This window comes from Culex pipiens, chromosome 3, assembly GCF_016801865.2.
Source record: "Culex pipiens pallens isolate TS chromosome 3, TS_CPP_V2, whole genome shotgun sequence".
NCBI lineage: Eukaryota > Metazoa > Arthropoda > Insecta > Diptera > Culicidae > Culex > Culex pipiens.
The window spans coordinates 70,370,142-70,384,972 of record NC_068939.1 but is presented as its reverse complement, the minus strand read 5'-3'; the positions used below and the strand labels follow the sequence as shown (position 1 = coordinate 70,384,972).

General features: G+C 34.6%; 1 protein-coding gene across 6 annotated transcripts in view; it reads right to left on the bottom strand.

Moving 5' to 3' along the window:
• Nucleotides 1-14,831, bottom strand: part of LOC120419966 (protein grainyhead) — a 441,413-nt gene that overhangs the window by 62,348 nt on the left and 364,234 nt on the right. The window lies entirely within an intron of this gene.

Genomic DNA, 14,831 nt, shown 5'->3' with positions numbered 1-14,831 from the left:
GTTTGGTAGTTTAATTTTCTTACAATTGACACTGTATTTTCGAGAACAAAAAAATAATTAGGAATGTTGCTTGATTTGAAACTGGTTGAGAGAAGCAAATTATAAATGTTAATTATTAATTCTTGACACTTTTGCAGTCACAATTTTTTTAGGATTGTTAAAATTTAGAAGGAATTTTCACCATGTCTTTATCGTAACTCTAAATATTTTTGTTCAACTCGGATCGCTTCGCGGTGTTCAACAAAATTGTCTGGCATAAATTGACACATATGAATATCACACCTAACATTTAAAAAATATTACATCTGGGAAAAATACATCTTTAATGTCAGAAAAAAAACTGTCACTTTTCATCTGATGCGTAAATTTACCAATTTTTTCGATGTAGTGACACTTTTTCAATCTAAATTGGGATAATACATCATAAAGGACCCCTAAGCGACCCTAAACTTTATCCTGTTTTGAAATGACGTGGAAAAAGTACGATTTTTTAATTGGCAATTTTATTAAAATATTCTTTCTGTGCTTATTTTTCCATAAATATTGAATGTTAATTTTACATAAAATTACACAGTAATAAATTGTATAAATTTTTGAAGCTTAACAATTTGAAGGTTTAATATAACCTCTTTTATGATGTAAGATTATCTTTATTTTAGTGAAATTTAAACAACATATTACTAGAGGCAAAAATTGGCCATAAAATTACATCTGGGGACGGGTCCAACTTTTTTGAAATTTTGTTGTTGGAAAGATGTACCCATTCCTGGATGTATGTTTATCATAGAAAATGTGTAATGCTTAAGGCTACCAACTGTACGGATTTTTTCCTTACTGTACGGATTTTCAACCCTGTTCGCGGATTTTTAACAGGCCGGAATTTTTGTACGGAATTTTTCGCAAAATACGGATTTGTACGGAATTTTAATAGCAGTAAAAAAATTAATTGTTTTTTTTTTAATTTGGTCAAAGCTTTTGCATTGTTATTTCACTGTCAGATCGATATTAAAGAGATAACTTGGATAGTTTTCCGGAAATTCCTTATTTCAGAGTGGATTATCAATTATTGTTCTTTCCAAATTCTTTACAAAACGTGTTTATTCAATAAAAGATCCAAAGGCTTTATAAAGCAAATTAGCAAATGCAAAGTTTTTTTTAAAGATATTGTGTTGCACATGTTTATTGGACCTTTTCAATAAAAAAAAATCTAGAAATGTTTTCGCGAAAACACTTATTCGTAAAAAGCCACTTGACATTCCGTGAGCTTTTAAGGGTTTAACAAAAAAATGAAGATTTGATTCAGCAAATCACGGTTTATTTTGTGAATATGTTTGAACGAGAAAGTCATTAGCACTTTGATAGCAAAGTGGAATTTGTAAGCTGTAATAACGATACAGTTTTATATTTTTAATTCCCAAAATTTCAAATTTATCTAAATAATTCCTTGACAGTTTGTCTTATATCATGGTGTCATATCGGCAAAATGTACGGATTTTTGCTCAGCAAGAGTTGGTAGCCTTAGTAATGCTATACTTTTTTTTTATCTATTTTTATCTTTTATAATGCGTAATTATTTTTTCATTGAAGTTAAGATTATATTACATTCGTGAATTTTATAGCTTCCGTAATCTGGGGCGAATCGGGACTGCAGTCTGAATAGGGACAGCAGTTTTTAGAGCACTTAAAGCTTTTAAATTTGGAAATGGATAAACCAGTTGGGAATGGAAAATATTCTTATTTAAACATGATTTTCATGATACAAACGAATTAAAGCACATCAAAGTTGTAAGAAAATCTTTTATAAATATTTAAGTGAGTATGAGAAAGCAAGTTGATTTTTTTTAAATGTAACGAACATTAAAACAGCTGTGGAATTTTAGCATATTGTGATAAATGAATTTTTACTCATAATGCACAGTAAAAAATGTGTAGCTTTGAAAGGGTTCATTTGGGAAGGTTGAATGTTACCTCTTTTGTGATGTAATTTTACCTAAATTTAGGCTGGAAAAGTTACATTACATCATAAAAGTGGCAAAATTACACATTTTCAGAGGTAAAATTACAATTTTTTGACATAAAAGATGTACTCCTTCCCAGATATAAAATTAAAATGATTTTTTTTACTGTGTAGCTTCATTTCAGAAAATTAAGTTTTTGATGTAGAAACTATTTGAACAGCAGTATTAACAACATAATTCATACGGAAAATATACTGAGTTACTGAGAATGTTACTTTCGATAAAACTTGTTACCATTTAACAAAAGTTAAAGCAACAATAAGAAAACCCGTTAAATAAATATGTCGTTGTTTTTATCATAAAGTTTTGACAAATGATTTTTTTTTTGAATATTTTTAAAAGCTTGATTTTTATGTAAGAAAGTAACTCTTACAAAAGAACTTCGGAAAGAAATAAAATTATGACTTTATTTTTTAAAATCAGTTATGGTAAAACTTAAGAAATTGTTCAAAAATTAAATTTTGCTAAGATTTTGGTTTTTGATGACAAAATCATTCCTTGAACTTGGCATCAATAATCAAATTTTTACAATCGAAAGTTGTAGATATTCAATGTTAGAAAATAAATTAAGGAGCTTCATAATTCAGCGAATGAGTTACTAAACTTCGAAAACACCGTGTTGTTACTTATTTAATAAAGTGACAATCAGATTGATATTGCTTGAATCAACTTCAAAAAGGTAGCTATTTCGAAGGATTTAATGATTTAATTTTGTTTTTTTTAAATTAATTATCAAAGTTCGTCAGCTCAATTTCCAGTTCACTTCCGCCCATCAACACCAATTCCAATTGATCCTTCACTGCACACCATCAATTTAAAAAGGCGTTATGCAAATTCCGCGCGCTTTCACAATCCACAAATCCAAATCAAGCAAATCATCCAAACTTTCGTCGCACACTGTCACTGGAAATCACACATAATCCTTCAAAATTCGGAGCGCAGGACGCACACATTCCGCCCTTGCTGTAGATCACTTTCGATTTGCGGCCGGCGGAGGTCTCCCGTCAAAATATCAAATTTCCACTTCACTTTGCCGGCTTTATCCACCTACTTCGTATTTTTTTTTTGAATATTTTTCCCCCGATGCTGTTTGATCAAATTGGGCGCGCGCGTATTGATTTTCACTTCACGTCAACATTGTTGTTGATGTTGTTGGTCACCACAGGCACAGGTTTCAGGTTATTCTTCTTCGGCGGTTACTCACGAACCGCACGCAGGATTCCAGTTTGACCAGAAAAAAAATGTGGGAAGCCGTTTGCATCTCCCCGCACCGAAAACAAAAACAGCTTCTGTTGTCGCGGCTGCTGATTATGCTACACACGATCATCGATCAACAACAACAACAGCAACGGTTCGCGATCACCATCAACAATGTGTGGCGAAGATCGGGAACTCACTCACAGGAGAGTAACTCAACCGCGAGCGCGGCTCTCCGCGCCGCTCTCTCACCGTAGATCGAGAAGACGTCGTCGCCTCCTTGGATGACGACGCCGAATCACTCACACGCGATCTCACTCGAAACTCGACGAACAACAAAACTCGACGACGCACCTCGCGCGCGCGCACCGATCTCGATTCATCAACGTCTTATGACAGACTAAATCAACTCAATGTAATCAAAGCACAATAAACTTGCGCACACGGTGGAAGACGGCGGACGGAGAGTAAAGGTAAAGTTACAAGACGGTGAGAGCGAGAAAGAGGAACAACAGCGCCGCCGGCGAAGGACGGAAGAAGGAAAAGGAAAGAAACTCAACGACGACGCACTCGGGGGGTTTGCTGCTTCTTCGCCATTGTCTCTCTTCTTCCTCCTTCAGCAAACCGAGTCAACCTTCCCGAAGGCTTCCAGCAACACTTCTTCGGAGAAGAAGCGGTTCAAAGAAGAAGAAGTGATACGCGTACACACATTGTTACCCCGTTCGTAGACGCACTTCGTACGACTTCGTCGTGTCTTCCGGTTGTTCGGGATCGCATACGAACCCCTATCTCTATTGTGGCATTACGGGCAAGCTAGTCCCATTTGTGACCACCACCGCGGGGACATCAACGCGCGTCCCTGGACATTAGGCAACGGGGACAGACGGCGACAAATTTCGTGTTCGGGGCCGCAGGGATTCCACCGAAAGTGTCTCAACGACCTCAGGTATCGTCGGGAACAAAAGAAGGACGAAGATGACGACGACGACGACGACCACGGAGTGTCATTAAACAACTAACAAGACGACGCGACTTTAGACGCGATGAGTCATAAAATTTGTCGCTGTTGAGGTTCCAGAATTTAGACTGTGACGACTGTTGCCGAGTTCTAGGGTTCAGCATGTGGACTATGGAAGGAAAGGAGTTCGGTGCGTTTGGCTGCTGCTAATAAAATTATTAACAACTGTGAAAAATATGGAGGAAATGAAACGCGCGTTCTTGTAAATGGAACATTATGTTTAACGAGTTCGCGAGAAGTGTCAAGGTGACAATAACTGCTGAAATTTTTAGGAAGGAAATGTGCTTATTCCGTACATCAATACAGAAGCTATGAAATCTTTCGACAACTTAGACAGAAACCTCGACAATGGATATAAGAAGATGAGGGTCTAAAATTAGATATGAGATGGTTCCTGACAAATTTGAAACATTTTTATTTTTGACTCAAAAACAAAAATTATATTATACTGATTGTAAAAAAAACGAAACGACAGAGGACGCTGTTATGGGTACAGTAAAGAAGAATTCCCGTTTTCGTTCGTGAGTTTAAAAACATGGAATTCAAATTGACACAAAACTATGATTTTTAGAGAGACTTTAACTCTTTTTTAAGCTTTTAGATGATAAGTACTTAAGAAAAAAAAAAAAAAAAACGAAACTATTGGCACTACGCCCCCCGGGGCATGGCCTTCCTCTAACGTGGGATTTCTGCTCCAGCGCCTCTGACGAGACAGGAGAAACCGGGACCGACGTTTTACTTCACCATCCGATAGAAGCTCAGTGGATAAGGCGGGAATCGAACCCGCGTCTCATAGCATCATCGGGATCGGCAGTACTTAAGAAGAATAAAATCCGAAATTTTGATTCATAAAAGGTACTAACAAGACATTCAACATTTTGCACAAATTTGAAAAAAATAAACGCAAAACACCTTTAAAATGCACCCAAAAGGCAAGAATTTAAAATCTATTTCTTGTAAAATCATCAATATTTTTATGGGAACAGAAATACGAGTAACGTTGATTTGATGTTAAGAAAAATATTTCAATTATAAGTGAATTTCACTTGGATAATTGTTGCTTCTTACTGTTCAAACAAATCATTTTTTTTTAAATGAAAACTTTCTTGCTCGTTTAAATTGCTTTTTTTTATCTGTAATTGAACGCGTATATGCAAAACAACATGTTTTTGCTCAAAAGTTTATTTAATTTTATATTTATTTGGCTAGTAAATCAAATTTGTCGGAATAATTTTGTTTGGAAAGAGTAGAGCGTCCAATTTCCCGGGGTTACAAAATTCCCGGGAAACGGGAAATTTTCAACAAATTTCCCGGGAAGTTTGAAATTAAAAGAAAATTATTCTAATCCTGTTTCTGATTAATCTTCTGCAACGAAATTGTATAGAACAACAACTTTAATGGTCAAAATGAGTGTGAGGATCAATTAATGGCTTGACTGCTTGTAAAAAATCATGCAACTTTGAGAAAATATATAAACTTTCTAATTTTTAAATCTGACAAATCGTCCCAAATGAAAAAAAACATTTTTGTTCAGAAGGATTTTTTGAAATCAAAGTGTTTGGATAGTGAAAATGTATGCTCCACAACCATAAAATTGCCTTTAAATTTTTCTCAGTGACCATAAAGTTAAAATAAAAAAAAAATAAACAAAAAATTCCACATGTGAATTAATAAATAATTATTGAATTTACCTTAAAAATCTAATTTCTAGGGCTTTTTAACATGAAACACTTTTTCATGAAATCACAACTCAAAGTTTTCAAATATTTGGAGCTAGTTTTTGAAATAAAGTTGCATTCTTTGGGTAAATTTCATATGATACGAAGTTGTTTTTTAATGGTTTTTCATGGTTTTATGATATGATTTTAGTTATATGGTATTCAGCCCAATAAATTAATTAGATTAAAATAATTTTGAGCATTTAAAAGTGGTTGAAATTCAACGATATTTTTTCATATATAACCCTTTTACGCCCTTGGTAGCTCACGTGCTTCAAAAATTTATAACTTCAATCTGTAATTTCTCGAATACTTCGAAACAAATTCTTCTCACACAAACCTTTTTTAAAAATTTAATTATATCAGTTCAATTTCCATCCAACTTGTTCAAGGTAAAAAAATCAAACAAATCTCAATGTCGATCTTGGCCGGAAGATGTAAATATCTTATTTTCAAATGATATCACAAAAAAATTTAAAAAGGTTGTCAAAAATAAAAAAGTTTATATTCATTCCATAACAGCGTAAGTTTTGTGGTCCAACATATAAGCAAACAATATTCCTAGTTGTGAACGCTTTAGAAATAAATATTATCTGAATTAAACCTTGACATGAAATTTACAGACAAGCTGTTTATTTCAATATAAACAATAGATTGAAATGAATAAAATCAAATAAGGTTCTCTAATTATTATTTTTTGCTTGATTTCAAAACATTGGTGCCAAAAAGGAATGAAAATGTATACTTCCGCTTGTATTTCGGGAAATCCCGGGAAATTTACAAATTTCCCGGGAAACGGGAAATGATTTTTTCCGGGAAATCTCGGGAATTCCCGGGATTTTTTTTCCCGGGACGGGAAATTGGACGCTCTAGGAAAGAGCTAATATTTTCAAAAAAGCGTATTTTTTTAAACATTTAGAATCGAACCAATAGTTTTCAAAATATCATGCGTTGAGTTAAAAAAATGAGGGTTAATTGGATGACACTGAGAAAAAATCATCTTTCACAAATTTTAAATTTTAAGAGGCTGTATCTCAGGGACAAGTCGTCGATCAACAAAGTTTCGACAGGAAAATTGTAGGAATTTTCCTCAGATTAAAAAAATATTTTTTGAAGGGTGGCCTTTTTCTTTTTTCTTTATAAAATATTTTGAAGTTGCAACAAACTGAACTTTTTTTGAAAGATTTTTCCTGTAAATGCCTACAGCATGAAAACGGTGCATTTTACCAAAAAAAAAAAAAAAATGTTGACTTATTTTCAATGACCAATTTTGTTTTTTTTCCAATTTTTGTTTTGTTCAACAATATTTCGATTATTTCCAAAAAATAATTTTCTTCAAAAAAATATATCTCTAGTAGCATTTGCATCATTCAAAACTCTTGTGCAAAGTATGCCTTTTATAGTAGATGCGAAATTAAAAAAAAAAGTCAAATAACAAAATCTGGATTTTCTTTGCGTCAACGTTTTTTCTGACAAGTCTTAATCAAATTTTAAACTTTGGCCAAGAAAAATTCCAAAGGTAAAGATAAAAATAATTGTTTCATCCCTTTTGAAATGTTAGGATTGATTTTGTTTTTTAAAGACCAGAATATTTCACGAATGTTTCAGGTTTTTTAGTTCAAAGTCGGACCATTTGTTCCAGACATAACGGTTAAATAACGAGGGCCATTTGGGCAATCTTTAGAATATTTATTTTTTTTTCTGTTTTTTACCTTTGCAAGGCCAGACCTTAGCACTTAAAGGATTTTTTTTTCAAAATGTTCCCAAAAATGTGCACAGTTTCCGGCAGATCAAAAAATACAAAAAATATAATTTGAATAAACAGAACAAATTTCATGGGAATTTCTCTAAAACTAAACATTAAATTTTATAAAAATAAAAGTGAAATGATATCAGCCTTGCTAAATATTGTTAAACTAATAGATTACACAAAATAAGAAACACAGAAAAAAAAGTTGAATTTTGGAATGTTGAAAATTTGGTAGGTTGAATATTACCTCTTTTCTTGAGTAATATTAAATAAAAAAATGTGTAAAAATGTGAACCTGATGAATATTCATCAAAAACTGATGAAAATTCATCACTTTCTGGGTAAAATTATTTTTTTTTACACAAAATCTATCACCATTTCGTGATGAATAATACCATCATTTTTTTCTGTGAAACAGTTACCAATTTTATCTCTAAAAAGTTTTATTCCCTTAAAATTTCAATTCTGCTATTTACAAAAGTTTTTTTGAAGTTGCGCAAAATCCTTCCAAACATTCACCTGTCATGCCAAGGGATATCAACACAGCCACAGCCAGCACGGTAGTGCCGAACCCATTGCCACCACGCACCAGCACCGGTTCAACTCAACTTGACTGCTGCTGGTGCGCCAGTTTGGCTTCTTGACAGACGAGATCTGCGGTGATGGTGCTCTGGAACCCGGCCAGACAGACAGGCCGCGCGAGAACTCCGAGCCCGTTGAGAGAGAGAGAGCAGGGGCTCGAAATAAAAGCAAATATATGTATAAATATTTCTGCGCGTCGATTGTTATTCAATAAGCAGTTCACGGGGTTTGGGAGAGGTATCGGTTGCAATTTATGGATGAGGTTCTTTTTTTGCTTGCTTGATTTCATATAGGTTTTCTTTGTTGCCGCAGAGTCGGACTTTCTTTCATGCGTAATAGCTTTATGTCGCACATTTATTGATGCATGATGATTGCCGGTGCGACACAAACACCCTATATATTTGTTGAAATAGGGGTTGTCGCTGCCACTTTTGCAGGATTATGTGACTTTTTGGTTTAGCAACTCGGGGGGAGATCCCCTAACCGATGACTCAACGCGCTCTAAACCTCACTGACGTAATAACGGCGGTCGTCGTGATCGGTTGACACCTTACGCAGCGATTTGCGACTTGCGTAGCGGTGGCGCTCGGCGAAAGACCTGAACGCGGCGCGTAGGCGGCAGGCGACGAACCCGCTCATTTCGCGCGGTTGATGTCACCAAACCCCCTGGCGAATTCCGCTATTTCGTACAATTTCTAACACGCTGAGAACCAACTGGTTCACACGTGCGCCGTGTGGTCAGTTCCGTTGATCCTCTCCGGTGCTCCGGTCAGGGTCGAGGAATCTCACGCCACGCCACAGCTTTGACAAAGCTGTCAGAACGGTGTGACGGTGGTTTAACTGGAGCTCGTAAAGCTGCCACTTCTAACAAGCGCTACAAATAAATCTTTTTTCCCATCCGATTGGACACGGCCGCACGGTGTCCGCCACCGGGGACGATTCCGAATTCTGTCCGCTGGACGACCAACGACTTTATCGTGTAATCACGACATTTAATACACGGTGGCGTCCACGGCTGGATGATGGTCGCAAGACGAAGGGGAGCAGACTTTTACGAGCATGTCAAAGATTGAGCGTTACAAGCGTTCCCGCGTTTTACGGCCATTTGTCGCGGGGCAGTACTTTTACGCGTGAGCAAACATGGCTGGCCGAGGGGAGGAGGGGGGGGGGACGGCTTTGGTTTGTTTGGGTTCTGCTGACTTTATGACGACGGCCGGTGGCCAAGGTCAGCCGTCGTAAAAGGGCGGTGTACCGGGTAGTAGCCGTTGAGGGAACGACAATGTTATGGGAAGGTTTAATTATGGAAAGAAATTCTTTATGACGTGTGTAACTGTGTGACCTTTGCTGCGTTGTTCACAGGAGCCGTGTAGCAATGTTATATTGTGGGTTTTATGTTTGAAAAACACATTAAAAATATCAACAATTTTCTAAAAAGTTCTACTAAATTCTTTAGTGACACAAATATCATGCCAATCTTTAAATTTGGGCTAAGACCAATTATGACTGTTGATTTACGTTTTTAAAGTCATTGCGAAATTTAGCAAATGACAGAAATTTGTTTATTTGTTTATTTAAATTTCTGTAGATCATTTTATTATGTAAAAATACCCCCCTTCAATTTAATTACCATAATTGCGCTAAATTGTTCAGGATGGCAAAACTTTTCCCGCTCCAAGTAAAACATCTATATAACGACCACCGAATCGGTTCAGGAGAGTTCAATGCCCATACCGACCCAAAACCAACAACAAACTCAGCTCGAAAAATAAGCCACGAACCCATTCTCTTTCGTTTGTGCCCACACCATTTTTGGTCGCGCCGGGGCGACGAATTATTGTAATAATTACGAAACTCAAAAGCTCCCGCACTTTTCAACAGGTAAAATAAAATAAATATCCCTTCGCTAATTAAAGGCTCGTGTGTCCTTTTCTCTCACCTTAAGGGGTAGCACACACACACATACCGGCTTCCTTTCACGCCATTCTCTTTTTCTTTCACCGTGCTCAATCTCACTCTCAGTGCAAAATATCAGCCCACCTCGAGAGCTCGAACAAAAAACGAATCGAGATCGATAAATTACGAAATCCAGATCACTTGTTTTGTTTGCAAACATTTATTTTGCATTCCCCCTCACCACACACCAGTTTTTTTTTTGCGCAAAGGAATGGATCTCCCTCCTCAGCTGACGGTGTGTCCCGACAAAAGAAAACGGTGTCCCTTCTCTTTTTTTTTTGGTTGGCCCGAAAACACGCACATCGGAGTCTCTAGGAGTCCGATAGCTGAGCGATCAATAGCTCTCAACAAAAGCAACAAAAAAGCAGGGAAAAGGTCCTTTCTAAATGCTTTCTTGACTTTATCAGCAGGGTGGAATTTTTGTGACAAGCAAAATTGCACAGGAGGTCGTAACCCTTGGTTTATAGTATGCTGATTTTTTTTATTACACTAAAACAAAGGTAAATTGTTTGAAATTTTGTTGATGTACTTTCTTACATTTTTGTTGTAATTTCTTTTTCCAAAAAGCTACAAGCAACGATGCCAGGTTATTTCATGGAAGATCTGTATTTTCTTAAAATTAAATCAGTATTTTATCTGTATCAAGTCTAATTCGAAGCCATCGAACATTTTTTTGAATTTTCAACAGCAGATTTAAGCTTTTTAGTCATATTAAAGCATATAGTTCAATTACTGAATTGATGAAATTTTTTAATTAAATCATTTTAAAAAAATCTGTAGGTACAGATTTTTGTGATTTTTGGGTTCGAAAAATCTGTATAATACAGATTTATCTGCATATCTGGCATGGCTGGCAACAAGTGTAATTTAATTTAGTACACTACTCATACCTTCAGATATGATTGACTTTTCAAATTCTTTCGATTGATCGTCCAACGATTAGTTACATGATCGGTCATCATTTTTATTTAAATTATTTAGAAAAACGTTACTTAATCCACCGATGGTGGTTGGTGCCTTCCTCACAATTATGTACATATTTGTTTCTGTTTCATGAAAATTGTTCACTTTCAATAGTTATATTACTTTGAAGTTTTTTAAGCCATAAGGCAGTAAAAAAATATATCTGTTCATTTTTCCCGGGAGTTTCAAATCAACAAAATCCCGGGAGCCAGATCTCCGGATAGATCCGAACAACTTTTTCATCAAAATATTTGAGATCCGGCCTCTGAAATGTGTAAAAATAACACTTAGGTGCTCATAACTTTTGATGGGGTTATCAGATCTTCAATCTTTTGGGTTTGTTGGAAAGGTCTTTTGATTACCTATCCAACGATGGGTCGCATGATAGATCCGGACAACTTTTTCATCAAAATATTTGAGATCCGGCCTCTAAAATGTGTACAAATGACACTTAGGTGCTCATAACTTTTGATAGGGTTATCAGATCTTCAATCTTTTGGGCTCATTAGAAAGGTCTTTCAAATACCTTTCTAAAAATGTATGACGGGTTTTCTTACAAAAACCACCCTTTTTACAATATTTCAAACTTTAGCCAGAATCGTTTTTTAGCATAACTTTTGAAATACTTAACAAAACTTCATAATAGTTAATATAGGTCTTGTGGGACCCTAACACGGATCGAATGAGACCAGAACGGCCCAATTCGGTTAAGCCAGTCCGGAGATAATGGAGTGCATTTTTTTCGGTGCACGGACTTACAGACATACACACGCACAGACATTTGCTCAGAATTTGATTCTGAGTCGATAGGTATACGTGAAGGTAGGTCTACGAGGTCGAATTAAGAAGTTCATTTTTCGAGTGATTTTATAGCCTTTCCTCAGTAAGGTGAGGAAGGCAAAACTATTGAAATAACACTTAAGTGCCTAACACATTTGATAGGATTGTTAGATCTTCAATCCTTTTGGCTAATGGGAAAGTTCTTTCAGATATTTTTCTTTAAAAATAAAACATGACGTCATTATAATCTTCCAAATTTGAGAAAAAATGGGATAAGTATTACTTATGCAGTATTGAAAAGTTCCTTAAAATGTTGAAACAAATCATTTTGACCCAATTCAACCTCCAGACCCATTGTCACCCCCTCTAACGGTATTTTTATGGTTATTTGTGCTTCCTTTCTTGAAAACTTTGCATCTACAGCCTATTTTTAAATTTTTGACTGCTGATTCTCTACGAAATCGATTTTTGTATTTTTTAATCCGACTGAATCTTTTATATGGCTTTCGCTATGCCCAAAGAAGCCATTTTGTACCATTAGCTTGTCCATATAATTTTCCATCCAAATTTGGCAGCTGTCCATACAAAAATGTTGCATGAAAATTCAAAAATCTGTATCTTTTGAAAGAATTTGTGGATCGCCTTGGTGTCTTCGGCAAAGTTGTAAAAAAATTAAAAAATGTAAAAAAATGATACACGGTAAAAACTAATTTAGTTATTTTAAATTTAATTTTTTGTCACTGAGCAATTCTCTACGAAATCGGTCTTTTTTCTTCAATTTTAATTTTTGTATTTTTTAATCCGGCTGAAACTTTTTTGGTGCCTTCGGTATGCCCAAAGAAGCCATTTTGCATCATTAGTTTGTCCATATAATTTTCCATCCAAATTCGGCAGCTGTCCATACAAAAATGATGTATGAAAATTCAAAAATCTGTATCTTTTGAAGGAATTTTTTGATCGATTTGGTGTCTTCGGCAAAGTTGTAGGTATGGATACGGACTACACTGGAAAAAATAATACACGGTAAAAAAAAATTTGGTGATTTTTTTATTTAACTTTTTATCACTAAAACTTGATTTACAAAAAAACACTATTTTTAATTTTTTTTATTTTTTGATATGTTTTAGAAGACATAAAATGCCAACTTTTCAGAAATTTCCAGGTTGTGCAAAAAATCACTGACCGAGTTATGAATTTTTTAATCAATACTGATTTTTTCAAAAAATCGAAATTTTGGTCGTAAAAATTTTTCAACTTCATTTTTCGATGTAAAATCAAATTTGCAATCAAAAAGTACTTTACTAAAATTTTGATAAAGTGCACCGTTTTCAAGTTATAGCCATATTTAAGTGACTTTTTTGAAAATAGTCGCAGTTTTTCATTTTTTTAAATTAGTGCACATGTTTGCCCAGTTTTGAAAAAATATTTTTGAAAAGCTGAGAAAATTCTCTATATTTTGCTTATTCGGACTATGTTGATACGACCTTTAGTTGCTGAGATATTGCAATGCAAAGGTTTAAAAACAGGAAAATTGATGTTTTCTAAGTTTCACCCAAACAACCCACCATTTTCTATCGTCAATATCTCAGCAACTAATGGTCCGATTTTCAATGTTAATATATGAAACAATTGTGAAATTTTCCGATCTTTTCGACAAAAATTTTTTTGGAATTTTCAAATCAAGACAAACATTTTAAAAGGGCGTAATATTGAATGTTTGGCCTTTGTGAAATGTTAGTCTTGATTTGAAAATTCCAAAAATATTTTTTTCGAAGAGATCGGAAAATTTCACAAATGTTTCATATATTAACATTGAAAATCGGACCATTAGTTGCTGAGATATTGACGATAGAAAATGGTGGGTTGTTTGGGTGAAACTTAGAAAACATCAATTTTCCTGTTTTTAAACCTTTGCATTGCAATATCTCAGCAACTAAAGGTCGTATCAACAAAGTCCAAATAAGCAAAATATAGAGAATTTTCTCAGCTTTTCAAAAATATTTTTTTCAAAACTGGGCAAACATGGGCACTAATTTAAAAAAATGAAAAACTGCGACTATTTTCAAAAAAGTCACTTAAATATGGCTATAACTTGAAAACGGTGCACTTTATCAAAATTTCAGTAAAGTACTTTTTGATTGCAAATTTGATTTTACATCGAAAAATGAAGTTGAAAAATTTTTACGACCAAAATTTCGATTTTTTGAAAAAATCAGTATTGATTAAAAAATTCATAACTCGGTCAGTGATTTTTTGCACAACCTGGAAATTTCTGAAAAGTTGGCATTTTATGCCTTCTAAAACATATCAAAAAATAAAAAAAATTAAAAATAGTGTTTTTTTGTAAATCAAGTTTTAGTGATAAAAAGTTAAATAAAAAAATCACCAAATTTTTTTTACCGTGTATTATTTTTTTCCAGTGTAGTCCGTATCCATACCTACAACTTTGCCGAAGACACCAAATCGATCAAAAAATTCCTTCAAAAGATACAGATTTTTGAATTTTCATACATCATTTTTGTATGGACAGCTGCCGAATTTGTATGGAAAATTATATGGACAAACTAATGATGCAAAATGGCTTCTTTGGGCATACCGAAGGCACCAAAAAAGTTTCAGTCGGATTAAAAAATACAAAAAAAATCGAATGACCGAAATCCTAGAGAACTGCTCCACTGAAACTTGATTTGCAAAAAAATATCATTTTAATTTTCGGTTAAGGTTTAAGGGTCGCTATTGTTCGTTGAAGTTTGTATGGGAAAAAATAAGGAGAAATGCAAAAAAAAAAAAAATAATTCCAGAAAAAGGTGGCGTTAAATGTGTCGATTCATTGACAGGTGTGAGGTTCTTAT